We start from the raw sequence: 26844 nt of genomic DNA, 5'->3' as shown, positions 1-26844 counted from the left end.
CTCTCAATGAAAGCATGTGAGTAAGTGCTCAATCTGCATCTGCATGGGGAGGGGAGCCTCAGTGGTGCTCAGTTTGTCCACCACATGATGCCACCCTTAACACACACACACACACACACACACACACACACACAGACCAGGCTGGGCCAAAATGTCTACACCATGCAAGATCTCGAGCTGACAGCTCACAAGATGCAAACATGGCTGCAAAGGGGTGCCAGGCTGAGCAATGGTGGGGGGTGACAAGACAAGGGCAAATCTCACACACACATACACACACACACACACACACACACACACACACAAATCATAGTCTTATTTATTCATATATACTCATGCATTACACAAAACAGACTCACAAAAACAGTTCACACCGATTCACATGCAATGTCTGGAAATGCACTTGGACATCTGCAGACAGATGCACATACATTCTCATACTCACACGCTGCAGCCCAAACTCCACACATATACACACCACACACACACACACACACACACACACAAACACACAAACACACAGCCATGTGTGCACCCATGCACACTCAGTCCAGACCTGCAGATGCCATCCTTAGCCCCGCCAGTATACATGTTCCGCACCTCTACAGGGACCTCAGAGGTGACTAGCTATAAATCCAGAGACTGGACTAATCTCCACCATGGCCTAAGGGACAGTAAATGGGCAGCAGGGCAGCAGAAGTCTGTTTGTCATTCTCCTTTGGCAGGCTCCCTGCCTGCCAAAGGAGCAGTTCACAGAACTGAGACCCCCAAGAAGTGGCCTCTGTCTCCTGGTGGTGGTGGCTCTGGGGACTGCAAATGTGTGGGTGCAGGAGGGAGTCTTTTTGTCCCCAAACTGAACCTCTCCTTTGCTGAACACTGGGCCCTCTTTGGCAGGCCCACTCAACATGGACCTCCCCAAACAGGCCTACCTGTCCCCAGAAGCTTGTCTCTCCTTTAAGGCCCCCTCACTGAGACCCACACAACTGTTCCTGCACAACAGGGGGTCCCAACCAGACACCTCAAGCTATGCCCCCAACCTGGAGGATCTTCACACTGCATCCACCCCTGCACACAGCTTAAAGACACCACAGGTACCCCATACCTCCAGCCCCAGAACCCTAAACATATGGGTCACCCCTTCAGCCCTCCAGAGGTAGATGCTCATCCTGGGTGAGCCTGCCTACAATGTGGCAGCTCCTGTCACAAGGGAGCACCCCTCCAGGAACCATTGCCCCCCACCCAAGTTGGCTGTGCCTTCCCAGATGTGCGTCCTGCACCTACCTTCTTCCTCAAGGTCAGCAGCAGCTTCAATACTCTGCAGCAGCTTCTGCCTTATGCCAGGTCTTCATCTCTAGGGAACAAGCTGGTGAGCATGGGTGACCACATGGTAGGAACATCCACGGCTGTCCACTCCCCAGCCCACCTGGACCTTCCTTACCTGAGGGAGCAGCAGCCATGGCTCTCACAGCATCCTCTGAACAGAAAGGGATGGGGGACCCTTGGGAATATGTGCCTGCTAAGGGCAGTGTGTTTGGTGTGCTACAACTCAGGTGGGCATGGGTAGAGCCAGGAATTACCAAGTTCTGAACTCAGAGCCAGGTGCCTCCCACTACAGTTGGACCATTCACTAGGAGGGCACCATCACCTAAGTTCAGCTTGGAAAGTGTTGGGAAATTTTCCTGGAGACCAAAGCCTTCCTCAGGATCTGAGGATCTCCTCGCCTGATCCACACTGCCCTCACATGGACTCATACCAGCATCACAGAGCAATGGTGCAGTAGCTTAACCAAAAAGAGGCCTCTGCTTCCTGCAGTGTCACTTCAGCGCCCTCTACTGAGGAAGCCGACATCATGCACTGTGTACATGGGAAATGGTGTAAAAGCCAGGCTATGGTGGAGGAGCAAACACTGAAGGAAGGAGGGAAATCAAATGGGAGCCAATATTAAGGAACTTGACAACAAACATAACAACACTAAGGACCAATGAAACAGTTGTTTCTTTAAAAGGGTAAACAAGATTGATAAGCCCCCATGCTAAAATAACCAAGAGAAAAGGAGAGAAAAGCCAAGTGTATAAAATTAGAGATTAAAAAGGTGAAATCATCATAGATATCACAGAAATCCAGCGGATCATTAGAGACTAGTTTGAAAACTTGTACTCCAATACATTGGAAAACCTAGAAGAAATGAATACATTTCTAGATAAATAGGATCTACCAAAACTGAATCCAGAGCAAAAGAAAACCCAAACATACCAATGACTTGTAATGAGATGGAAGGCTTTTCGTTACTGTCTCTAACAAAGAAAAACTCAGGGCTGGATGGACTCCCAGCTGAGGTCTACCAAAAATCTTTGAAGAAGAAGTGATGCCAAAACTCCTCAAATTACTCCATGAAATACAAAGGGATGGAACACATTCCAAATTTATAAAGCCAGCATCACACACATACCCAAACCAGATAAGGACACATGAAGGAAAAAAACCTACACATCAACATCCCCAAAGAACTTAGATGCACAAATATTGGATGTACGTTTTCTCTGGTATGCAAAATATAAAGAACAAAAAGGAAAAGAAATGTGGGAAAGATGAGTAGAGAAAAGGGACCAAGGGGTAGGGGTAGGGGAGCTGAGCCATACTGCATCAGTAAAAATATGGGGAAAATGATAAAGATTTCTAGGAAATCTTGATACTAACGCCAACAACTGAGACAACCAGTCATTAAGAGAATGGAACAGCTCTCAAAAACTGAGAGGTATCACATTTCACATAAAACCACTGTTTGCTTGTTCTGGGGGGTTGGGAGAGAGGGGACTTGTCAATTAGCCTACCCTTTAGTATAGAAAAAATGCCACAAGATATTTGTTTGATGACATCGGAGGAAGCCCAAAAAGGAACACCAACACAAGTCTTCACAGGTGTCAGCCTTCTGAGGCAGGCAACATGGCTCTCAGTAAATTAAGTGTCCTGGTAGAAATGTGAAGTGATCCAAATCAAGCTAAATGAGAGCTGGAGCTGCTCCTGGATACTACATTCCCCCACTCCCACTTTTGGTAGTAGTTATGACCGTTTCATTTTCCCTCATGAAATTTATAAAATAGGTGCAGAATAACCATCTTAGTGTATTCTACTGCGATTAAGTTTTTTGTTCACACACAAAACACTCTACTATCATCCCAATTCCAGAAAGTGGGAAGATGTACTCAGGGGGCACTCTTTCTCTGTCAAAGCAGAATGACACCAATGCCTCAAGAATATGTTACACCCTTGAAGTAATTTTTCCCTAGGTTCAAAAAAAAGTGAGTTTTCTTTTCTTGTTCTTCCTGGCCCAGGTGTTCTGATGCCAGGCCTGCACTCTCTGTGGAAGATGTTCGTGATGGTGATTGGCCCAAGACTCACAAACTGCACAAAAGATCAAAAAGAAGAGGCCACCTCAGAAAGGGCAAAGTGTGGACAGTGGGGCCCCTAGTGGATGTGACAGATGATGCAGACCCTTCAAGACCAAGGAAGTGGGTGACAGGTGGCAGCTCGTACAGCAAGTGTGAGTCTTCCCTTTACACTTATAGTTGGGGCACTAGATCAGGGGCCAGCATCCCTTCAACTCAAGAAATATTTTGAATAGGCCAGAAAGGGGGATGCTTTATTTTGCAAGAATGCATCTATAGGCCAAGGCACATGGTCTCCTTTGGAGTGATGGTTGCATTCCACATCTTTGGGGAGCCCAATCTACTCGGTGGAGAGTCCCACAAAAGTCATGTAGTGTACCAATACATGAGGTGGATCTCTCACCCATTCAGCTTCTCCTGCCAGTAGCCATCTGGCTCCATTACCTACTCCATTGCCTTTGTCTGGAGTGGTGTCGAATACTTCTCTTTCTAGAAGAGACATATTTTCTCTTCTCAGCCTTGATTTTTAACATCTCAGGATTCTCCTGGTTAGAAGGAGGAAGGAGGCATTTTCGGTTGAGCATGGCAGCATTCCCCCCTGATCTGAGCCAGTTAGGAAACTGCTGCCAGGTACTTTGAATCGCTGCCTGAATTTTCCAAGTTAGTCAGTGTCCAGCAGAGGGAGCTCTCTGAAGTCCCAGCCATCTACCTGATGGTAGAGATCAGAAACTGAGAGCCCAATCTGTAACCAGGTGGAAAGGAATCTGACCTGGATTGAGGGAGGGAGAGAGAAGGTCAAGTGGAACAGTAATTGAACACATGAAAGCTTGGTATGTTCCATCTGGGGCTTGTCTCCTGAACAGACATGTGAGATTTGTAGAGGGGTTGTCAGCTAACCAGGGACTGTGGATTCCCAGGATGAGCAGGACAATCATCTTCTGGTGGTGTCCTTCCTCTTCAGATGTGGTGAATGAGGGTTAGAAATGTGTGAGTGCGTGGTTAGGAGAAATTCATGAGGGCCTGTCCACTTATCCATGAGTTGCACTTCTGATCTCTGGCTTTTCTATGTCTTAAGTAGGATTGAGTCTCCTGCCTAGAATGTATGAGAAGGGTCCTGAGGAGTGGGTGTTGTCCTAGAAGAAGGAAATTCCTGCATGGAGGTCAGAATTAGTTTCAGCAGCTGTGAAGAATATTGAGTGCTGTCTTCATATTTTCAAAATGGAGAATGCATTCTTCTTAGTGAGGTCTGAATGACCTCATAAGGGTTCAACTGCAGCCCCACTCTGGGGACAGACAGGATGTGGAGCTGGGCAGTAGGTAATATCATTTCCCATATCAATCTAGACAATTATTCAAGTTTATTTAAAATTAAATTCAGAAGATAGGCTTCTGTTATAAAGATTACTATATTCCTAAAGTAAACAAAAACACTATATATAAATAAGTAAATGCTTCAAATTATGAAAAAATATATTCCTTAATTTATAACTATTATAAAATTAAATCTTTTACTCTTATTCGTTTTATATTGTATTATCCTTACAAGTTTTAAAACTATTATCTCGTAAAGCCTTATGCAAGTACAAATTTTAATGTAACAACTGAAGGTAATTTATAATAATAAGGTGATTACTTATAAGACAAACAAGTTGTAATACTGTATTTTAGTAGCTGACCTTGGGATTGCTCCCATGGGCTGTTGTCTTTGCAGATATGGCCCTGCTTCACTGGGTGGATGCCCTGGCCAAATTGAGTGCCCTCACAAGTCTTCAAGGCCTACAGCATGCCAGACTCACCATCCTATGGTGGAAGTGATAGGATGCCCAGTGGCCCCATGGAGTGGAGGCAGGGCCAGCTGAGGCCCAGCTGAGGGCAGTGGAGGACTGTTGGGATCTAGGCAGTGTCAGTCCTTAGAGAAGTTAGCATCATCCTATCTGGGTAGGGGGGCTGAAGGTGTTAAAGCCCAAGTGTGTTCTTAGCGCTTTTTTGCGCTTCTTGTTTCTCCACGTGGGCTGATGACCATGGCTCCAAAAGCAGAGATCAGATCTGGGAGCCAGTCTGGGCTCCCAGGGCTCATAGATGGACTATGGGTGGAGGTCCAAGTAGAGGTTGATTTTGAGGATGTGGTGTTGGTTCCCCCAGGAGAGCTTAAGCCTTTCTGTGTGGGCAGGCTTTGGGGGATGGCAGTAACTGTGGCCACACCAGAGGTTGCTTTCCCTGGGGTGTGCCTTGCTTTCTGTCCCTTGGTCCCCATGGTGGTGCTCTGGCTAGGGGCACTGGAGGTGTTCTGTTCTAACTGTGCCCCATGTTGCTGCCTGTTGCTTGGGGTACCTCCTCTTTTGGAGGAGATACACAAGGCCTCAAAAGCTATAATGAGTTCAGGGAGCATGTCATGGCTCCCAGATCCTCTCGATGTCATTGGGACCAAAGGGTAACTAGAGTTATCCTTACTGGCTGCACTGCTTGTCCCGCAAGGTGAGCTTGGGTGTTTCTGGGTGGGCAGGCTTTGAGGGATGGCAGTCAGGGTAGGAACACGAGTGTTTCCTTGTCCCTTTGTTCCCTTTTCTGTGTGTTTCCCCAGTGCCACGCTGGTACTCTGGCTAGGGGCACTGGAGGTCTTCTGTGCCCCATGTTGCTGCCTGTTGCTTGGGGTACCTCCTCTTTGGGAGGAGATACACAAGGCTCCAAAAGCTGTAATGAGTTCAGGGAGCAAGTCTTGGCTCCCTGATCCTCTTGATGTCAATGGGACCAAAGAGAAACTAGAGACACCCTTTGTAGTGCTTGTCTCCTGAGGTGAGTTGTGGTGTTCCTGGGTGAGCAGGCTTTGAGGGATGGCACTCAGGGTAGAAATTCTACTGTTTTCTTGCCCCTTTTTACCCTCTTTTGTGTTTTCCCTGGGTGCCATGGTGGTACTCTGGCTAGGGGCACTGGAGGTTTTCCGTTCCAACCTTGCCCCATGTTGCTGCCTGTTGCTTGGGGATTCTCCTGTTGGGGAGGAGCTACACCAGGCCCCAAAGGCTGCCATCATTTCAGGGAGCAAGTCTGGGCTCTCTGATCTCCTTGATGTCACAGGGGCCATAGGGAGACTAGAGATACCCTTTTCAGTGTTAGTGCTTGTCCCCTGAGGTAAACTTTGATGTTTCTGGGTGGGCAGGCTTTGAGGGATGGTACTCGGGGTAGGAACTCCACTCTTTCCTTGCCCTTTTTTACCCTTTTCTGTGTGTTTTCTGGGTGCCAAGGTGGTGCTCTGGCTAGGGGCACTGGAGGTGTTCTGTCCCAACATTGCTCCTTCTTGCTGCCTGTTGCTTGGGGTTTCTCCTCTTTGGGAGGAGCTACACCAGGCCCCAAAGGCTGACATCATTTCAGGGAGCAAGTCTGGGCTCTCTGATCTCCTTGATGTCACAGGGGCCATAGGGAGACTAGAGATACCCTTTTCAATGTTAGTGCTTGTCCCCTGAGGTAAACTTTGATGTTTCTGGGTGGGCAGGCTTTGAGGAATGGCACTCGGGGTAGGAACTCCACTCTTTCCTTGCCCTTTTTTACCCTTGTCTGTGTGTTTTCTGGGTGCCATGGTGGTGCTCTGGCTAGGGGCACTGGAGGTGTTCTGTCCCAACATTGCTCCTTCTTGCTGCCTGTTGCTTGGGGTTTCTCCTCTTTGGGAGGAGCTACACCAGGCCCCAAAGGCTGACATCATTTCAGGGAGCAAGTCTGGGCTCTCTGATCTCCTTGATGTCCCAGGGACTGAAGGGCAACTAGAGATACCCTTTGTAGTACTTGTCCTTTGAGGTGAGCTTTGGTGTTTCTGGATGGGCAGGCTTTGAGGAATGGCACTCGGGGTGGGAACTCCACTCTTTCCTTGCCCTTTTTTACCCTTGTCTGTGTGTTTTCTGGGTGCCATGGTGGTGCTCTGGCTAGGGGCAGTGTAGGTGTCATTTCCCGAACTTGCCCCACAGTGCTCTCTAGTTTTGGGGGTTTCTCTACTTTCTGAGCTGGATATTTGCTTGTGTGATGTCTGACCCAAGGACAAATCTCTCCTCCCAGCTGCCTTTGAGGTCACTGAATGTGTCTGGGTGCTGCCACGAGGACCCACGGTGGAGTTTCTGTGTTTGTCAGACCCAAGGGCTGAGTAGTTTAGGCTGCCCAAGGTTGTTGGGCCCACAGTCAAGGGTGGCATCGGAGCTGCACCTGGACCTGGAGCTCCCACCTGTCCAAGCTGATGAGAGCTGGCAAAGCTAGGGGCTCCAGGCTTCATCCCACCAGGAACCCCAGAACTGGGTGGGACGGTGGCTCCAGGGGTGAGAGGCTGCTTACCCTGCGGAATGTGTCCTTGTACCCTTTGAGCTGGAGAGCTGGAGCTTGCTACAGGTGAGGGCCTGTGAGTACAGTAGGGCTTTGGGTCCTGGTGAGAGCACTGGAAGCTCCTACCCAAGGTGGAGGGAGGCCCCTGGTGTGGGGGCTGTGAAGGCATAGTGGTGTTCAAGGGTGTGACCCCAAAGGGGGCCACTGGCTGTGCAGCCAAGCCTGCCAATGTGCTGAGAGAGGGCCTGGGAGGAAGGGCCAAAGCAGCAATTGGCAGGCTGGGGGAGAGCGGTCCTGTAAGATTGGTGATGGGAGGATGGCTCTGGGAAGAGACAGCAGAGCTGACCCACACTGGGGTGTGGGCCACCATGGTTGTGCTGCTGGGGGGATGGGGAAAGCTCTGGCTGAGGCCCACTGATGCCAGAGGCCTGGCCCCTCCCAGTGGAGCGGGGACCCCCCCATGGGCTTGTGGGGCCATGGCACAGCTGTTCCCAATGGCCTGGGTCTCACCCATCAGAAGACGGTTGATGCGCTGCAGAGCTTTCTTCTTCTCCCTGTCTAGGTCCTCAGCAGTCACTGCACAGGCCAGTAACAGAGGCGGTGGCAGCTTCAGAGGTTCCCGTCGGCGGCATTGCAGGAGAGGAAACTTGCGTTTCCGTGGCCTGCTGGTGTCTCCCGTGGGTGAGATCTTCCTCTTGGGCAATGGGTGTCCCGCCCTGCCTTCTGCCACCTTCTCACTCTTCTTTGGGGGAATCCCTGGGGATGAAGAACATCCCAGGGGCGGCTCCCCGTTGGATGGGTCTGGAGCCCTCCTCTTCAGGGCTCGGAGACCTCGCGTGGAGCTGTAGGAGCTGCTGATGGGGTTTCTTTTGCGGCAGGAGCTCATGCAGATGGCCCGGGAGCTCTCAGCTCTGTCTTGGGAGCTCTGGGTGCAGAGGTTTCTGCACAGAGGCCCAGGCCTGGGCACAAAGGCAGGCACACAGCTATGGGCCCCCAGGGGCCTAAAAGCAGATGCTCTTGCAGTGACCTGAGGGCGCCCCCTCTGATGTTCTCTAGCTACAGGGTGCTCTGCTTGCTCAGCCACCACTTGGCCACTGTCTCCAGGGGCTGTGATCACAGTCCTCCCTGGGCAGGGTTCTTGGGGTGCTGGAAGCTGGCAAGGAGCCACTTCCTGCCCCTGCACCCTACAAGGCGGCTGTCTGAGTCTGCGGCCTGGGATGCAGGAATTCATGAAAGCTGCAGTTGACAGCAGCGTCCTCTTCAGGAGACCTGGCATGCGGAGGGAGGAGGCAATATCCAAGTCTCCGAGAAAAGATCGAAGGGTCCGCAGGACCCTGGAAAAGCACCGAGCAGGCACTTTTCCCAACCGCTGAGGAGCAGTTGCAGGATGGCGGCAAGATGACCTGCGAGTGGTGCCACCAGCCCAGGAAGCCCTTAGTGGCCAACCAGTATAGGGAAGTCTGCGCGGCCCATGACCGGGCTTCTTGTGGGACCCTTCTGGCAGGTCTCTGCCCCTCAGCGCCGGGGGCAGGGGTGAGCGACAACACTTGCTGTGGGACGTCTCCATGGCAGTCTTAGCGAAGTCGCTAGTGGGCGCTAGATGGTCTAGCGTCCATGGCAGAAGGCCTTCTTGGGCTGCTCACGCAGCTTCAGGCGAAATGGCTGTCAGACCTGTTGCCGGGCGCAGCTGAGGAAGGAATGAATGAAGAACAGGCGAGCACGTGAGGAAAACCGTCAGTACTGGGCAAGAGGCAGGCTTGCGCCAGGAACGGACACGCGCGTGCAAATTCCGCGTGCATGTGCAAAGTCTGCATGCACGTGCAAAGTGCACGTGCTTGCACCAGATGCGGGAGAAATAGGCAAGGGAACTGCGTGCCTGGTGCGTGCGTGGGTCCTGGGGGGACTGTTGAGTGCTGACACTGGGATGTGATTCAGATCCCGCTGGTCCACCCACCTCCTGACCCAGTGACGTTTCGGGATCATCTCGGAAGGGTTGTAGATGCTGGGTTTGAGGGGTGGCAGCTATGGCAAGGCCAGGGATCTCTCCCCTCAGACTGGTGCAACGACCCTGCCCCTGCCCAGAGGCAGCCAGGATGGCAGCACAGATGGGCTGTACTCCAATGGACGTGGGGGCAGTCAGAGGGCTGAGAAGGCTCTTGCTGCAGGTTGAGGGTAGCTCTTGGGGCGTGGAGCACGTGCGGACTAGGGTGATGAGCGGGTGTTTGGCTGGCAGTACCTGCACCTCCGGTACAGGGACAGGTCGGTGCCTCTTCAGGAGTGCTCTTCTCGGAAAAGGCGGGAAGTGGCATGGCCCCAATATAAGCGCTCCCCATACCTCCAAGCTTGGAGCAGGGGGTAGCCTCCCTGGGCCTCTGAAGGGGAAAGCAATGTCATTAGATAGGCGGTGCACCAGCAGGTGAGCAAGTGTTGGTGGCATCTCCAGGATCTCGCTTGCTAGGGCCGGGCAAGGACACCTTGTCCTCCCTTGAAGGTGTGAGCTAGTGTTTGTATCTAGCCTTGCTCTGCTGAGAGTGGGCGGGGCTTAGTTTGACAGCCAGGAGCTCTTGCAATGGCAAGAATCCCTCAGCTCATGCCCCGCCCCTGAGCTGTCAGAGTTCTGTCTGCTGTCCTGCCTGGGCCTGGACAGTCAGAAGGGGAACTGCTGGGGGGCAAGTTTCTTGGCTGAGCAGCATTTTCAGGTGGTGGCAGCTTTGGGATCATGGCCTGTTTGTCTTCCTGCACTTTCTCTGGGAACAGTGGAGGGAACAGCTGCTGAGAATGCATTTAAGGCATCCCCCAGAGTCTGGCTGAGGGGTTCAGCAGGGCAGGCTGGGAGGGAATGCTACCCTCTGTGCACAGTCCTTTCTCTTTGTGTGGAAACCAGAAAAACCCAGCTGTGTACTCACAAAATCGAGTTTTATTCATATTTGGGTTGCTTTCTTTGAACTTTAGTTATCAAGATTCTCCAATTTTTATTTTTTTAGTTGTCCACAGGCCTTTATTCATTTCTGTGCAGTGCTGAGAATTGAACCCAGTGCCTCCCACGTGCTAGGCAAGCACTCTGCAACTGAGCCACAACCCCAGCTCTCCAATTGTTTGACTGTCTTCATTGCTTAGCTGTTCTGGGGACAATACTAGGCCTCCTACTGTTCCTACAGTGTAAGATATGCTACCTTTCACCAGTCCAATCCAACACAGACACCTACAGACCCAGAGATCCACTCAGCATTCACTCTTGGGAGGTTCCAGTTGTCATGGGTCTTGGCTTTTCCTGGATGGAAGGGCACCCTGCCAGAGTTAGCTGTGAGGTTTCAAGCTCAAGCTTCCCATTAACCCACTAAGCAGCCCTGCATGCTCCTCCATGCTCAGCTATTAAGAACTGTCCCTCCTCCTCACTGGTGGAATTCTGGGCTTGCTTCTGAACTGGGCAAAATGTCAGTGAGTGGGGACCTGGAGGAGTGAGGTTGGAGGGAGCCTCACCTGGGACTGTTGTCCCAAGTGGGTGCTCCTTGGGCCCCTTCCATTGCCCGTGGCCTTTTCTGAGTCCGCTGGACCTACAGTAATCAGTGAAGGCCACTGGGTGAGGTTGTGGCAGTGCTCATCTCTCCTCATAGTTATGGGATGGAATGTGATTCTATACCGTCTGCTTTCTTAGAATCCAATAGTCACTTAATAGACACTAGTTTCTCAGTGCTCCACCTTGAGATGGTTTTCAGTTCTCTTATCGTTACTCGGTCTTAAAGATATTGATGTCTGCTTACTTTCCAGGTGGTTTGTATACTGTCCAAAGGTGGGAAAAACAGGTGTGATGAAATTAAAAAATATATACTTATGTGTTCAATGCCTGAATCGAATCCAGTGTGTGGTACTACATCCCATGGACAGAACCTGGTCATTACTGACTGTGGCCACAAAGGTTTCCTAGCAGATGATTTGCAAGATGGGAGGAGCTTTCTTGAAGGTGGAGACAGGTATGTAGGAATTTCATTAACTTCTCTTCTATTTGTGCATAGTGAAGTTTAAAAGTCTACTTTTTAATCTAATAATTAAGTTTTGTTCATATTTCTGTTCTGAATTTACTTTTTTTCTGAAAAAAAAGTTGGAAAAACAACGTTCATTGGTATTGATTGTTTCTATGGTATTGTAAATCAGTGGAAGTCAATAGCAGGATTTGTGGCAAGCATGGATGAGGGATTAACCAAGTAAGTAAGCCTTGGCAGACATTTAGTTGTCAGCTGCTTGGGTACCAAACAGAAGAGGTGTACCTGACTCATATTTGTTGGGGGTTCATTCAAGTAGTTCTTAGACATGAACTGTCCCAAATTTCTGGCAAAGTTATACTCTCTACTTCAAAAATATTTTGCAGGAATGATTGGGTCCATGTTTGTTTTTGTTATTGCTGTGTGTTTTTTTTCTTTTCCATCAGAGTGCAAAAGTAGCAGCTGACAACTCCTACTTTTGTGTAGTTCTTTGTGTGACACAGTTGTTACCAGGGCTCTCAGGACATCATGAAATAGAAATGAAGATGTCAGGCAAGCCACAATCTCTTCTAGAGGCTTGTGGTTCTCTTCCAGGCTCTTCTGGGTGTGGCAGAAGCCATTTCCTTATGGAAGTAGCACAGAGGTCCCAATGCTTTGCTCTCTGTCAGCTGCAGACCAATCTCAGCTCTTAGGTGTTGTCCAAGTTCCTTTCCACACAACCTAAGACAGGAGGCTGATGCCTAAAGGTCAGTTTTCCGATGACGGGTAAGAACCATATGTTGAATTGGAACGGTCCTTAAGCCACATTACTTGTTGTTTAATTAATCAGAAGGGGGGAGATGCTGGGATCCATTAGCCAAGTAGGTATGACAATTTCCTTGCCAGCGTACCCCCATGTTGCTTAGTGGAAGGTGACCTTGCTCAAGGACCAGGGCGGATCCGTGTTTAGGGTGTTCCTGGTTTAGGATAATCCGAGTTTAGGGTGTTCCCGGTTTAAGGTTATTCCTGCTGGGAATAGGGCGTATCCTGCTGCCTGAGTTCCCCTTGAGTTCTCACAGGATTCAGAATATATTTGGGAGACAGAAGCCCAGTGGAGTGTGGATTTGGGCAGAGAATGTGGCTTTCCCCAGAACGTGTTTGTAGACGGCTGGTGTGAGATCGGGAATAAAGAATTGCTGCTTGAATCTACAAAGCTGTGAGTGGCTCGTGATTTGTGCCCAGCCAGACTGCGGCAAAAACTAAAAATGAGGAGAAATAAACAAGGGTGTATATGTATAGGACTTCTTGAGTCACTTAGTACACAAATAATATACAAAAAAAGAAAAGCAAAATAAAAAATCAAAACAAAACAACAAAAGCAAAAAAAAGTGAGAAAACTTGGTGAAATGTTAATGAATTAAGGAGTCCTTTCCACCATGGTGGATAAGATAATCAGTGAGCATGGGATTGTCCCTTCTTGGGTGATGGGCATGGGTGGGCTGGGGGCTGTGGCTGGGTGGTGACACAGCTGGCTATGTCCAGTGGGCCTGGCTGGCCTGAGCTTGTGGATCAGGGCTGGTCGATAGGCCTTGCTGGCCACTGATGAAGCAGGGCTGGGCAGGCCAGGCAGCAAAGTGGTAGCCAGGCAGCCTGGGTGATGGGCTGGTGGCAAATCTCCAGGCCTAGTAAGAAGATCAGTGGTCTAGGTAGGGGCCCTGGATGTTAGGGGAATTGAATATGGGTGGCCAAGGGGCTTGGTTGTATGCTGGACTGATGCTAGATCTGGTGTTCACCATGGACCTGGGAAACTGGTGGGTGATGGACCAGGTGGGACAGGCAAGTGCTAGCGACCTGTTGGGTATCAGAAACCGGGCAGCTGTTGGACCTGGTGAGTTCTACAGACCCAGGGAGCTTGGATGGCTCTGGGGACTGGGCTGGTGCTGGGACCCAGCAGGGACCGGCCTGAGTGGGCCCCAGGAACTCAGATGGTGCTGTACTGGCAGTCTCTGGGGCCCACTGGTCTGACTGCTATAGCTGGCCTTGTTATTCTTTGTGAGCCACAGAACTCACAGGGTTAAGTAGAGTTGGGGGTCTCTCTAGCATTTCCAACTTGTGTCCTTCTGGACAAAATGCTCTCCGTTTCTGATTTCCATGGTTTTTAAGGCTATTTAAGCCTTTGCTAGGCTCACATAGGCTCATGTGGACCTTGCTCTGAAGTCACAGGACTGGGTTTCCAGGCCCATTGGTTCCTCCACAGTCAGTCTCAATATGGCTCTTAGGTTGGCTGACCATGGGTGATTGATAAACTCAGGTGACGTCTTTTTAGAACCTTTTATTGAGTCAATGAGTCTTTGATTCTCCAGGGAAAACTGACCACCAACTCATGAGTTTTCTCTCTACACCTTGGGGAGAAGCTGTATCCCACTGCTCCAGTTCTGGGTTACTGAGCTCAGGGATAGTCTGCCTCACTCAAATCTGCAATCTTGTTCTCCTATCAACCTTATATATTTTTCAAAGTACCAACTTTTCCTTGGGTCGATTTCTTCTTATTTTTATGCAGCACCTGGAGCACCCTGGGTCTTCCTGCATGCTAGGCATGTGTGCTGGGCCACAGAGTCCATCGCTGGCCCCTGCTGCTCAAGACTTGCAGTGTTTCTCCTGGGAAAACACCTGGCAGGTCCTAAACCTGCATTTTGCTGACATAATTTGGTGACATTTAAACCTTGGTATCCCATGGTTGGTTGAGGAAAAACCACCATTAGCTGGCTGCAGTGTTGGACAGATTTGCCTCTGGGGTCTTGTCATGGATAAAAGATTCCGGATTTATTTTTTTGTGGGTACCACTGAATGTGTCTTTCTTTTTGTTGCTCAGTCTGTCTTTTAGCAACCACACAAAAAAATGTGCCACATCCCTGATTAAAGAATGTAAGGAAAGCCCTGGGTGGGAGACCCACTATGTCACGGCCTGGGTGAGCCCCACTGTGTGGACACCTGGGTTCTGGATGGCATTCTTCGTTAAGGCCATAAACTCAATGTTCTGTATTTAGTTTCACTAGATATTTAAATTGTCTTGAGCATGTAATTTTCCTTTTTAAAAGCTTCTTTGAATAGACAGAACTATGTGTCACTTTACAGTTCATTCCTAATTCATGTAGAGATTATCGAGAGTTGTTCATCCTGTCTCATGTCACTGCTTTCACAGTATGTCCAGGGAGCCCCCTGCTCACAGAATGAGAAGATTTCTGATTCTTAGAGGAGATGTGTGTCCCCTCTCAGGAACCCGTGGTCATCCAACGGGAGTGGCTGTACCTTGAAATGCATTTAGTGACACTAGCTATTACTGGAGAATGAAAATAAATTGACTTTATTAAGAATGTTGTTTTGCTTCCTTTGACCACGGCCAACATGGACACTTGAGTGTGTTTCTTAAGTTGAAACAGAAATACAAACCTGAAGACCGGTTTGCAAATCCTAGGAGACACAATACCCCAAACCACGTGGTCACAGTGAGAGTGGACCAGGGACAATGGTCTCACATTTTAGGGATAGGACCCTCAGAGTCCTGGGAAACCCACGGGAGGTGCCAGTAACCACTGTCCCCAGAGTAGAAGCATTGCAATATATGAAGTGTGTTTGCACTAATTTGAACATAGGTTAGAAAAAAGGAGAAAATGGGTGTGGTCTGCATGATTGGGAGCCTTCAGAGCCTCACGCAGGTGTTTCCAGGGAGTTTAAAGAAAACTTTTGAGGTCAACTGCCCCCAAGTTGCTACTGTACATCAGAGACTAAAGTAAGAGTCAGGTGACATGTTCCACTGGGGGAAGCCATGTTTCTGTGATCTCCAGTGGGATCTTGTCACCTTCTTGCAGAAGCTAAAATTAAATCACCACAGAGAGTGAGTTAAAGACATCCTTTGAATAAAAAGGGTGCAGGATCTGCTCAGGTCCCCTGACTCCCCATGCATCCCGCCCATGTAAGTGCCTTTCTGTTCCTCAGATACAGCACTAGTGTGTGAGTGGGCTTCTGTGACTGTGATGAAGAATCAATATAACCAAATTGTATGTTAGGTTCTTTGGTAGCTTTGAATTACGTATCTACACTCAAGAGCTCAGAGGATTATTCTCTCTAGGTTTGCAAAGGGAAATTTTCTTTGTAAAACTGTTTTGTTTTTTCTGGAAGGTGCTGGGGATTGAACCCAGGACCTTGTGCATGCCAGGCAAGCACTCTACCAATTGAGCACTGTCCCCAGCTCTTCTTTGTAATAGATTTATCCCTTTAATTTGGTGTCTCTTGAACATTCATTAATTTTTAAATTAAAAAAAAAAAACTTGTTTCAAGTAAATCATTTTAAGCTCCCATCTGTTTTTATAGTGAGTTTAATTCATGGCTTTCCCAGTCCTCAGAGTACGTATTATTGAGTTGTCTTGTTATTTTCTGCTTCAACCTCATGAGTTTCTACTTATCTTCACCAAAAAAAGAGATAAGTTCTAACCCAAGAATTTTATTTCACATCCTTGATTTTCCTTCTCTTGTCTCCATAAATCAATTCAATTTTTTTTACCATTTACTTCTCTGATCTGAGATCATGAGAAAGAATCTATACACTGAAATACTTTTCAATTATTCAGAAGGATCTGCTGATTCTTCACATTGCATAATTATGAAGAGAGTTCAAACTCACATTTCTAGTAAATGTCTAATAGAGTTTTTTTAATATACAGATATACTTTGTCTCAGTTTTGATCTCCCAAAAGTAAACCAGTGGTGCTCTGGCTATGCGGGGTGGGGAGTGGGTATCTCAAGCTGGATCAGAGACCAGCTGGCAGGTCGCATGGCAGATGAACAAAATCCCCCTGCCTTTCACATAGACTGTGAAGGAAAGCAGGTAGAGGGTAGGGGTCAGTCACAGAGGTACCTTTGTCAGGATGTCCCTCCTCAAACTGTACAGCAACCAGGCATCCTAAAACTTGGTGAATTTCTTCACTGATTTTCAACAGTCCCATGGGCAGATTGGACACAAGTCCTCACAGAGAAGAACTTAAAGCAGAGCACAGCTGTCCAAGTGGCCCAAACATAAGCACTAAGGGGGTTGGAATTCAGGTCCCACCACCCTCATTCAGGGCTCATATCTATTGGGTGGCAAAGAGCCAGGCACACATGGGCACTGGCCTGGGCAGGCACCAAGATGTGGTTTCACCAGACTGAGGTTCTGATGGAGTTGGTGTCTGGTGCAAACCTTTAATTCAACTGTTAGCTCTAAAAGCAGGAAAGCATATGTTCTAATCAATAAAATTTTCCCTTTATGACAATATTATGGTACAAAATTCTGATGTCTTTTTCAGATTTAAAAATGTAATAATAAAATCTAATATTATTACAGCATAGAATTTAAAACAACACAAAATACAAGCATGGCTTTAGATTTCTCACAAAACATATTTTCCCCCAGATTTAATTTTTTTTCAAATATATCATTTATATATCTTTAATGGCAACTCAATAGATGTATACAAGTTTTATCATGCAACTTTGATATTACATCCAGGAAGTCCCTATAAAGAAACCTGAATTTAGTTTCATTGTGATGAATTACTTTTCCTAGAATTCATACTGTGACAAGAGTCTGAGAGACTGTCTCTTCAGGCCCTTCAAGAATTAGGACATTCTAGCTTTTCAAGCAGGCATTGATGTAAGAAAGATGAGTCTGGACACCTGAGGAATTTGGAGGAAGCAGATATATTTAAGCTGCAGCAATCCAGAGGGGCTAACACCAAACAAGCTCTGAACCCCAGGTCTGGAAATCCTCTAAGATTTCAATGGGTGGTTACACAGCACAATGTTTAATATAACTTAATTTTGTTCCACATTCATAGGTTGGACAGATGTTTCACAATTTTTTACACAGAAAACAGAAATTTTTACACATCAACAAACTTGATTGGAGATTTTTTTTAGGTTGTAGATGAGCACAATACCTTTATTTTTATGTGGTGCTGAGAATTGAACACCAGGCCTCACATGTGCTAGGCAAGTGCTCTATCACTGAGCCACAACCCCAGCCCTGCAGGCCTAACTCTTACAAGAAAGAGAAACCTGGCCTTTACAACAAAAAGGAGCTCAAACACAATGAGTGCTCTGGAAATTTTGCTGACTTCTTAAAATAATCTCTTCTTGATTAAGAGAGAGTTGTGTGTTACAATTAAGGTGGGAGTCTTTTGGGAACTACAGCATTACCCTCTTTGAGGCTCATTATTTAATCCTCTAAGTCAAACGGCATTATATCTTCTTGACTTAAAGCTTTATATAATGTAATATCATAGTTGTTGTTTCTCTTTTAAAAAAAAAACCTGCTTCAATTGTAGAACCACTAGTTTTAATGTAAAGAGGAAACAAACATGAAAGCAATAAACAAGTTCATAGCATAATCCATTCTATATCAATTAAGATTTTGAACCCACCAAGAAAAGGAAACCATCCTCCAAATAGTGAGCTTGGATTTCAACTGCAAAGCCCTTTCAGGATTGAACTGATACATGTGTGTGTGGTATTTTTTCTGATATTATTAACTATGTGTTTGATTGTTATCAGTCCTAGAGTCAAGACAAAACAAAGGACTCTGTATATGACAGAAGTAAGGGGTGGCAATGACAGTATAAGAGCTGTCTTAAGGAGTGAAACAGTCCATTTTCCTTTTGCTTAGTATATCTTTCACCTTGTACATCCAACCCAGAGTGACTGAAGCAGGGCTGAAGTTTCCTCAAGCTTTGGGCACATTCAGGCTAGTCAGCTTCCAGAGTGACTTGAGCAGGGTTGGTGTCCTTTGGATCTCTGAGTTTCTCTGGTGTTCCCTTCTTCCTGATGCTCAGCTTAAGGGGTACAAATTAAGGAGGGAAAGCTGCAAAAGAATGTACGTAAGAATAAGAGATTTTATTTTCAGGAGGTTCCAAAGCAGGCTAAAAGGAACAAAGTATTACATAATGTATATCTCTGCATGTGTACATACATGTATTGACATATTTGGTGACACTCTAAAAAGAGTAAGGGATTGTAGATAGTGCTCTATGTGGGGGTGTGACAAGAGGTGAAGGATATCCCAGGAGACTTGAATTATGTAAATTTAACTCAATGTAACTTTAAACAAATTTGAAAACAGCATATAATTTCACAAGCCTAACCCAACATTGGCTTATGATCTTCCATATATTATTATTTCATCTAAAAATGAAGTAAATTCAATCACCTGCTCACAGGTCAGTTGCCTTCCAAAGGTGCACATCTAAATAAGTTGACTTTAATCTCAGAATATATTTCTGTATAGAAATCATGTCAAATGCCTTCCTGGCGCCCAAAGTTTAGGTACTGCTCAACAGCTTAATTTTACCCCTGGCTTATCCTCCTCACCAAATTTACTTTACCAGATGCAAACCCAAGGTTGTACCTAGTTCTGCAACCTGGTCAAGGTCACCCAGTTAAGACAAATTTAAATCCAGCTCTACCCAATCTGAAGTCTTTACTTCTCACACTACCCCTTAACCAGACAAACTTGCTTACTTATATTTTTCCTTTCTTGATAATCTCTTGGAAGAAGCCAGTGTTAGGCTCAATTTGGTAGGTCTAGGAGGGTATTTTCCCAATAGGCTATTTTTCCTACAACTCCAGGTATGGCCAGTCTGGCTGTCCCCAGCCTGCTGCAATGTACTGGGGCCTAACACCACTGCCCAGAGACCCTATGCCCAGATGACCCTTTGTCCAAGACACAGAGTCTCCTCAGGGAAGAGTGGAGGAGTAGGGGAAGGAGACACCATGGAAAGTTCAACAAAAAGGACCAGAAGGTTCTTCCAGGGCTAGACTCCAAGAGCAGCCAGAGATCCCTCCCTATCTTGCCCTACAGGATCAGGTCTAGAGCTGGCCAGCAGCTCCCAGGCTCTAACCCCACCCTCTCACCAGTGAGCTGGACCCACCTAGCCCCATCCACTGCCTGCTGTGAGGACTGCAGCCTCTATTTAAAGTGCTCACTTGTTTATTTGGATGAGTTCCCTGAGATAGAGCCACAACTCCTCAAGGGTCCTGAAAACTGGTGACTGGTCCTGGGGTGACAAAAGGCAGGCAGCATGCAGTGGAATTTGGTGAGGTGACTGTAATGGAGAAAGATCAGTTTCCCAGCTCCTATACATCTTGAGCAGAGAAGCATCCTTGGGGTCAATTCACTGCAATGGCACCATCATGAAATGGTGGCATATGGTGGCAAGAGCAGCATCCAGCTGTTTGGGGCATAAGGCATCAGGCGTCCAAAGTCAGGAGTTGAGTATTGGCGTGGGGTGGGGGTGACTGTGGTGGTGTCAGCATGCAGCTGTGATTTGAGAGTTCCTTGCTTCCTACTCATGGTGGCGGTGACAGTGGAAGAATCCAGAAACAGTGGTTGTAAAACAGATGCATCCAGCCATGAGTGTTTTCATCTGCCATAGTGACAAGGGTCTGCCTGCAGTTGCAATGAAGTTGGCCCCAGTACCGAGTGTCACTGTCTAGTATCCATGTTAAAGTCTGGTGGCAGCAGGGTGGAGCTCCAGAGTCTGGCAGGGGCAGGAGCAACATGCAGCTGCATCAGGGGTCCAGCCTCAGTATACGGGTTGGGCACCAGGTGTGGGGTGGGCAGTGTTGGAGTCCATCTGGAGTTTGGAAGTTTGAGTGCTGCACAATGGTGGTGGCACCATAAGAGTTCAGAAGCAGGGGCAGCAACAACAGGCAGTGTCCAGCAGTAAGCATCTTCATCCTGCAGAAGTAACTGGGGTCCGGCTGCAGGGCAGTGAAGGTGGCATCCAGTGGCCATGTGGGGAGTCTGGTTGGCTGCAGCAAAGAGCTCCAGGCTGGCATGGCAGCAAGGGCATGGGATAGTGGGTGTCAGAGTGAGAAGGTAACCAGTAGCTGGGATGTCCTCTGTGGTGGAGGCTCCGGGCCCTGGTCTTGCTCCTGGTCGACTGGCCTGCTCAGGAAGAAGCACGCGGGAGGCTGTGGTACCCAGGCAGCTGCCCAGGACCTTATGCTGCCCACAGCTGCCATGTCTTGCTCTGGCCATGTGCCCACTGGATGTCTGCTCACCCCATCACCTGATATAGCCTCTCTACTGAGGAACTAGGCTGTCTGCTAGGTTGGGGCGGTCTTAGGAGAGAACCTCACCATCCCCCGCCACATCCTGCATGGACTGTGGGTGCAGAAAGCAGAGGTCCTAGGGCATCGTCACCCCCAAAGTGCATTTCTGTGGCTGGGGGTGGCAGAAGACCAAGACAGAGAACTTGTTGCCCTTAGACTCCCACTGCCTCCTGTGCCCTCCACCCTTGTCCTGCCCCAGGGATGCACTTGGAGGGTGATGATTTTCTAGGCCCCCCCACCTCCCACCTCTGCACTCTGCTACCACAGCCCAGGGGAGATGTAGCTGGGGAGAGTGGGTGTCTTCTCCCAAGGTTGCCCCAGCTGGCAGCAGGCCTACTCATCCCTCAGAGGCTGCAACTCAGGGAGGGGCAGGGTGAACTCAAGGATTAGGTGAGCAGCCTGGTGGACTCAAGGCCAATGCCAGGCATTGCTGGAATGGGCAGCATAAGGTCCTCAGCAGGTGTCTGGGTACCACCAGCTCCTGCGTCCTGCTTCATGAGCAGGCAGGCCCTACCAGGAGCAATACCAGTTACCTGGAGGAGCCACTGCAGAGGCCATCACAGCCTCTAGTCGTCCTCTGACTCTGAGGCCTGCTGTCCCAAGCTTTCACCATCACCGCTAACAGAGCTCCACACTGCGGCCACTGGAGTCCCCACAGGGCCACCAGTGATGCCGCAGCCACCATCAGTGCACTGGGACCAGACTGCTGCCACTGCCAGAGGATGAGAATGCTCCTCTCTGGATGCCTGGCTTGACGTTGCCACCTACAGACTCCTTGGTTGCCTTTGCCACCGCTGCCATAACTGAACTTCAGACACCAATACCTCCACAGATCCCAAACGCCAAGGCTTCACTGTCCAGGCTCCTGCCCATGGCTGTCCTCCAAGCCTGAGGCCAATTTTCCATCCTGCCATTGATACATCTGGGCTCCTCAAACTGCCTTAAGACACCTTGGCTCGCTCTTTGACATTCTCCCCACAGATGGATGCTGACACTGCTCCTGGTCACTGGGAACCTCCAATGTGAAACCCTGCTGTGGAACGCTGAGATTGGCTTCTATATGCTTCAGTCCCAGAAACCAGACTTCTTTCACAGCCACTAGATGCCTTTGCAGGTGCCACCTATACCTCCAGGCTTGGGAAGGATCCAGCACATGCCCTTCCATGCCTGCTGCCTGTTCATATCTGTCGGTGGAATAAACCATTGATTGGGATATCATTTCACTGATAATCCTTGTGTTGGCTCACCCATGAACTTCTGGGGACACCTACTACCTAAAGCACCACACATCTTCATCGAATAGCTTAGCAAGACCTTCTAGATGACTTGCAAGAGCTAATACATCAGCACTTGTTTCTTTGCCTTGCACTTTCATTTTATGGAGAGGGGCCTGTTGCCAAAAACATAATGGGCCACACTCTGGCACCTTCAAACTTCTTCTGCAGCTTTCTCACTTCTCTTGTCAGTATAACAATCTAAAGTGATGGCCTTATCTGGATTTGGCTTCATCTTCATAGAACGTGGGTTGTTTCTTCTTTTCTTCAGAATATAAAAAGTGTTTCCAGATCAGCAATAAGGCTGTTTTTGCTTTCTAGTCATTTACATATGCCCTGGAGCAGCACTTTAATTTCCTTCTTGAACTTTTCCTTTGCATTCTCAGTGTGACAAAGTAGTGTAAGATGCACAGCTTTTCATTTGAAGTGCAAAACGTAAGACTCTTCCTTTTATTTAAACAGTACAGACCATTGCTGAGTCATTAACGGTTCTAACTTGAATTTTGTGTATTAAAGAATAAGAGGATGGTGAGCCATGATCTGTGGAGCAATAAGAATGTACATATTAAGGTTTTTATCTTATATGAGTGGGATTTGTAGTGCCACATGACAGTTAAAATAGATCATAGTATGAGTTATAATGGCCTAAATTCTTCAACACTCATTAGGCAGTCCCTTCTGCTCCATAACAGGGGCATCTATCTCACCTCCTCCTGGATGGCCTGTTTGCATCCTCTCTCACAGCACCTATGAGTTCTACATGGGCTCCATCAGCAGCTACGCAGTACTGGTGGTGGCACAGCCTGGTGAATGGATTAAGCACTTTTAGGTCAACATAAAAGAGTGCCACTAAAGATACTTACAATGCCATAAGAATTAGCATCACAAAAAATTAAATAGATAATCTCAGAGGGGAGGGGAAGGATAGCTGTGCTGGGGGTTCTGGTACTAGGTAATGCTCAGGAGCTCACATGTGGGACATGCCATTGAAAAGTTTAGAACTAGGGAAGTGAAGATACATTCTAGTAGATGTGGAGGGCTGTGGCCTAATAGTTTCTTGACCTCCTGCCTCTATTGTTTTGGACCCTGAATTTATATTGCTGCCAGGAAAGGTGGCTCTCTTTCAAAGGATGGGATGGCAGCTTGGAGCACCATATGTACCATATATATACACCAAGTGGAGGATAATGTTCAATATCCACTGACTTGCTTATTGGCAGCTAAGCTTCCTCCTCTTCTTGAAGGCTCAGCGGCCACTGGTGGCTCCATATCTTCCTGTGTGGTCATTGCTGGTGTAGGACCAACCTCTGATTTTGAGGGCTATTTCTCCTCCTTCACAGGGAATGTGATAATATGCTCTCCCAAATGTAAGCAAGTAAATTGGGCCACAGCTGCTGGAGGCAATTATATCACTTGATATGGTGCTAGACCTGCAGGAGAAAACACCAACATGACTGAATTTCCTTGGGTATTTCCCAACTCACACTAGAACCCTGCCTCTGAGAATAGTCCTGGCCCTCCCCCACAATTGGCCATCTTCCCAGACTAGGTTCCACCAGCTGAAGGATGTTAGCGTTGTGTGTTGGGAACATATGGCAGATCCCAGGGGCACCAGCTGAGATTCCTCTGCACACACCTTCAGTCATCCGCCCCAGACCCCATCATCAGAGAGCTCAGACTTACAGGATCTGTGTTCTTCAGCTGTGGAAGGACATGAAAGTTCCCCCCTGATTCTGGCATAATGACAAACAGGAAGGTCCTGAAAAGCTTCAGGTTGTCCAAGTCTTGGGACCTCAAAAATCTTCTGGATAGAGGTATTGATGATGGAGCAGAGGGTGCTGAGGAATGTGGAGTGAAACAGGGAGTCATGATGGACAGGGCCTCTCTTTTAACTGGAACCTCCCACGGTCCCTGCATCATGGGTTCCCAAAGAGTAGCCAGGCAGGTCCATGCACCAGATCAAAAGGGCAACCTGTGAGGCACATGTGTGGGTAAGGGGCTCCCCAGACTTGCTCTCCAGTCTCTGCACAAGAGTGGAGGAGTAGGGGAAGGAGACACCATGGAAAGTTCAACAAAAAGGACCAGAAGGTTCTTCCAGGGCTAGACTCCAAGAGCAGCCAGAGATCCCTCCCTATCTTGCCCTACAGGATCAGGTCTAGAGCTGGCCAGCAGCTCCCAGGCTCTAACCCCACCCTCTCACCAGTGAGCTGGACCCACCTAGCCCCACACACTGCCTGCTGTGAGGACTGCAGCCTTTATTTATTTAAAGTGCTCACTTGTTTATTTGGATGAGTTCCCTGAGTTAGAGCCACAACTCCTCAAGGGTCCTGAAAACTGTTGGCTGGTCCTGGGGTGACAAAAGGCAGGCAGCATGCAGTGGAATTTGGTCAGGTGACTGTAATGGAGAAAGATCAGTTTCCCAGCTCCTATACATCTTGAGCAGAGAAGCATCCTTGGGGTCAATTCACTGCAATGGCACCATCATGAAATGGTGGCATATGGTGGCAAGAGCAGCATCCAGCTGTTTGGGGCATAAGGCATCAGGCGTCCAAAGTCAGGAGTTGAGTATTGGCGTGGGGTGGGGGTGACTGTGGTGGTGTCAGCATGCAGCTGTGATTTGAGAGTTCCTTGCTTCCTACTCATGGTGGCGGTGACAGTGGAAGAATCCAGAAACAGTGGTTGTAACAACAGATGCATCCAGCCATGAGTGTTTTCATCTGCCATAGTGACAAGGGTCTGCCTGCAGTTGCAGTGAAGTTGGCCCCAGTACCGAGTGTCACTGTCTAGTATCCATGTTAAAGTCTGGTGGCAGCAGGGTGGAGCTCCAGAGTCTGGCAGGGGCAGGAGCAACATGCAGCTGCATCAGGGGTCCAGCCTCAGTATAGGGGTTGGGCACCAGGTGTGGGGTGGGCAGTGTTGGAGTCCATCTGGAGTTTAGAAGTTTGAATGCTGCACAATGGTGGTGGCATCATAAGAGTTCAGAAGCAGGGGCAGCAACAACAGGCAGTGTCCAGCAGTAAGCATCTTCATCCTGCAGAAGTAACTGGGGTCCGGCTGCAGGGCAGTGAAGGTGGCATCCAGTGGCCATGTGGGGAGTCTGGTTGGCTGCAGCAAAGAGCTCCAGGCTGGCATGGCAGCAAGGGCATGGGATAGTGGGTGTCAGAGTGAGAAGGTAACCAGTAGCTGGGATGTCCTCTGTGGTGGAGGCTCCGGGCCCTGGTCTTGCTCCTGGTCGACTGGCCTGCTCAGGAAGAAGCACGCGGGAGGCTGTGGTACCCAGGCAGCTGCCCAGGACCTTATGCTGCCCACAGCTGCCATGTCTTGCTCTGGCCATGTGCCCACTGGATGTCTGCTCACCCCATCACCTGATATAGCCTCTCTACTGAGGAACTAGGCTGTCTGCTAGGTTGGGGCGGTCTTAGGAGAGAACCTCACCATCCCCCGCCACATCCTGCATGGACTGTGGGTGCAGAAAGCAGAGGTCCTAGGGCATCGTCACCCCCAAAGTGCATTTCTGTGGCTGGGGGTGGCAGAAGACCAAGACAGAGAACTTGTTGCCCTTAGACTCCCACTGCCTCCTGTGCCCTCCACCCTTGTCCTGCCCCAGGGATGCACATGGAGGGTGATGATTTTCTAGGCCCCCCCACCTCCCACCTCTGCACTCTGCTACCACAGCCCAGGGGAGATGTAGCTGGGGAGGGTGGGTGTCTTCTCCCAAGGTTGCCCCAGCTGGCAGCAGGCCTACTCATCCCTCAGAGGCTGCAACTCAGGGAGGGGCAGGGTGAACTCAAGGATTAGGTGAGCAGCCTGGTGGACTCAAGGCCAATGCCAGGCATTGCTGGAATGGGCAGCATAAGGTCCTCAGCAGGTGTCTGGGTACCACCAGCTCCTGTGCCCTGCTTCATGAGCAGGCAGGCCCTACCAGGAGCAATACCAGTTGCCTGGAGGAGCCACTGCAGAGGCCATCACAGCCTCTAGTCGTCCTCTGACTCTGAGGCCTGCTGTCCCAAGCTTTCACCATCACCGCTAACAGAGCTCCACACTGCGGCCACTGGAGTCCCCACAGGGCCACCAGTGATGCCGCAGCCACCATCAGTGCACTGGGACCAGACTGCTGCCACTGCCAGAGGATGAGAATGCTCCTCTCTGGATGCCTGGCTTGACGTTGCCACCTACAGACTCCTTGGTTGCCTTTGCCACCGCTGCCATAACTGAACTTCAGACACCAATACCTCCACAGATCCCAAACGCCAAGGCTTCACTGTCCAGGCTCCTGCCCATGGCTGTCCTCCAAGCCTGAGGCCAATTCTCCATCCTGCCACTGATACATCTGGGCTCCTCAAACTGCCTTAAGACACCTTGGCTCGCTCTTTGACATTCTCCCCACAGATGGATGCTGACACTGCTCCTGGTCACTGGGAACCTCCAATGTGAAACCCTGCTGTGGAACGCTGAGATTGGCTTCTATATGCTTCAGTCCCAGAAACCAGACTTCTTTCACAGCCACTAGATGCCTTTGCAGGTGCCACCTATACCTCCAGGCTTGGGAAGGATCCAGCACATGCCCTTCCATGCCTGCTGCCTGTTCATATCTGTCGGTGGAATAAACCATTGATTGGGATAAAGCTCTCAGAACTGAGTCATTTCACTGATAATCCTTGTGTTGGCTCACCCATGAACTTCTGGGGACACCTACTACCTAAAGCACCACACATCTTCATCGAATAGCTTAGCAAGACCTTCTAGATGACTTGCAAGAGCTAATACATCAGCACTTGT

The 26844-nt window shown here is 48.9% G+C and overlaps 1 long non-coding RNA gene across 1 annotated transcript in view; it reads left to right on the top strand.

The window, feature by feature from the left end:
- Nucleotides 1-3383: 3383 nt before the first annotated feature.
- The window catches only part of LOC143640971 (uncharacterized), a 34865-nt gene continuing 11404 nt past the window's right edge, over nucleotides 3384-26844 (top strand). The window contains exons 1-2 of the long non-coding RNA XR_013155200.1: nucleotides 3384-3541; nucleotides 11454-11656. This is a non-coding gene — a long non-coding RNA (uncharacterized LOC143640971). The remainder of the gene's footprint in view (nucleotides 3542-11453; nucleotides 11657-26844) is intronic.

The sequence above is a fragment of the Callospermophilus lateralis genome, unplaced genomic scaffold, assembly GCF_048772815.1.
Source record: "Callospermophilus lateralis isolate mCalLat2 unplaced genomic scaffold, mCalLat2.hap1 Scaffold_8120, whole genome shotgun sequence".
Taxonomy (NCBI): Eukaryota; Metazoa; Chordata; class Mammalia; order Rodentia; family Sciuridae; genus Callospermophilus; species Callospermophilus lateralis.
This window is presented reverse-complemented; position numbering and strand designations above follow the sequence as displayed.